This window comes from Heptranchias perlo, chromosome 1, assembly GCF_035084215.1.
Source record: "Heptranchias perlo isolate sHepPer1 chromosome 1, sHepPer1.hap1, whole genome shotgun sequence".
Lineage (NCBI taxonomy): Eukaryota > Metazoa > Chordata > Chondrichthyes > Hexanchiformes > Hexanchidae > Heptranchias > Heptranchias perlo.
In genome coordinates this window covers 100,953,592-100,955,862 of record NC_090325.1, presented here as the reverse complement: position 1 = coordinate 100,955,862, position 2,271 = coordinate 100,953,592, and the positions used below count along the sequence as shown (strand labels likewise).

Here is a 2,271-nt window from a genome sequence, read left to right as displayed (position 1 = left end):
TCTATTTTAAGATAGTTGAAGAGCATAACTACTGTGCTGTTATGATAACATATTGATAAATGATGTTAATTAATGTTATTTTAGGTATGCAAATTAGGTCAATTTGAAAATAACTTTCCCCCAACTCAGAAAACTGAGTTCATATCTTTGCAAGACATGGAGAGTATATTTGTACTGCAATTGGGGACAATGTGGTAATGAATTATGCTAATTATATATATGAAGTACACGTAAAAATTGAGCTGGTTACAGAATAGACCCCCCCCTATATTTATTGCATCTAAATCTTGTCTTTTCGAAATGTTGGAGGTTAGGTCACCATTGCCCTAACTTGCTTGGATAAAATACACTAACACGTTTGTTCACAGCTCTGTATAAACCATATCTTATTAAATGAAAATATATCTTTCTCAAGGGAAATGGTTGGTGTTTAGATTCTTGTTGCACAGACAAAATACCCTGTTATCACTGTTTGTGGAGGTAGTACCAGACTGACTTTTTTTTTTGCAATATATCAGCTTTATTCTCACTAATAATACATACACATGTACAGAGACGCTGGGAACGAGCTGTTTTTCCATTTGAATATCTCCCCACAGGGAGGTGCACCGTTCCCAGAGACACTGCAATACTGGGTCGATGCGTGGAGTGGACGGAGCAAGCTCCTATTCCATCTCCCTGTTCCAAAAATCAATTTAATATATGGTCCCCAGATAGGGGACGTATCAGATATTAAACTGATAAGAACAGATTTTTTTTCAAAAAATATACTTTATTCATAAAATTTGCAGCAGTTCATACAATACAGTTCTCCTATCACATTCCAAACATACACAATATCGATTATGCAATTTGCAGGTTACATCAAGTACAGTTCAATGAAACACATTGGACAGCATTACAGTTCATGACACTCTAGGGTGCCTCATTGCATCACAATCAATACAGGTGATTCATTACAGATTCATTGCAGGTTTATTGCGGGTACATTACATCAATTTTGAATTTTACATTCTGCCCGAGGGGGTTTTTCCCTGATTGTAGCCCCTCGGTATACGATGGTGGGAAGGCTCTAAACAGTTGCCTTTCCCCACAGAGTCTTTGCGGCGGCCGCACCCATCCTCAGTGCGTCCCTCAGCACATAGTCCTGGACCTTGGAATGTGCCAGTCTGCAACACTCGGTCGAGGACAGCTCCTTGTACTGGAAGACCAGCAAGTTTCGGGCAGACCAAAGGGCGTCTTTCACCGAGTTGATGGTCTTCCAGCAGCAGCTGATGTCCGTCTCAGTGTGCGTCCCCAAGAACAGCCCGTAGAGCACAGAATCCTGTGTTACGGAACTGCTCGGGACGAACCTGGACAGATACCACTGCATCTCTCTCCAGACCTTCTTTGCAAAGGCACATTCCAGAAGGAGATGGGTGACGGTCTCGTCTCCATCGCAGCCTCCTCTGGGACAGCGCGCGGTGGCGCTGAGAGTCTGGGAGTGCATGAAGGATCTGACGGGAAGGGCCCTTCTCACCACCAGCCAAGCTAGGTCTTGGTGCTTGTTTGAAAGCTCTGGCGATGAGGCGTTCTGCCAAATGACATTGACAGTCTGCTCGGGGAACCAACCGACAGGATCCACCATCTCCTTTTCCCGCAGGGTCTCGAGGACGTTACGTGCGGACCACTTGCTGATCGTTTGTGGTCAAAGGTGTTTTTCTGCACAAACTTTTCCACGAAGGACAGGTGGGGCGGAACGGTCCAACTGGACGGAGCGTTCCGTGGCAGCGTGGCCAGGCCCATCCTTCTCAACACCGGGGACAGGTAGAACCTCAGCACGTAGTGACACTTTGTGTTTGCATACCGAGGGTCTATGCACAGCTTGATGCAGCCACACACAAAGGTGGCCATCAGGATGAGGACCACGTTGGGCAAGCCTTTCCCCCCTTTCTCTGGAGATTTGTACATCGTGACCCTGCGCACACGGTCCATTTTTGATCTCCAGACAAAGCGGAAGATGGCTCGGGTGACTGTCGCGGCGCAGGAGCGAGGTATGGGCCAGACCTGCGCCACGTACAGCAACACCGAGAGCACCTCGCCCCTGATGACCAGGCTCTTGCCCACGATCGAGAGGGATCGTCGATCCCACAGTCCCAGTTTCTGCTTAACCTTGGAAATACGCTCCTCCCAGTTTTTGGTGCACGCCCCGGCCCCCCAGAACCAGAACCCCAGCACCTTCAGGTAATCCGACCTGACGGTGAAGGGGACAAAGGATCGGTTGGTCCAGTT

General features: G+C 47.5%; 1 pseudogene; it reads right to left on the bottom strand.

Annotated features, from left to right (window-relative positions):
* Positions 1–598: 598 nt before the first annotated feature.
* LOC137331447 (U2 spliceosomal RNA) lies at positions 599–769 on the bottom strand (annotated as a pseudogene).
* Between the last annotated feature and the right edge of the window lie 1,502 nt (positions 770–2,271).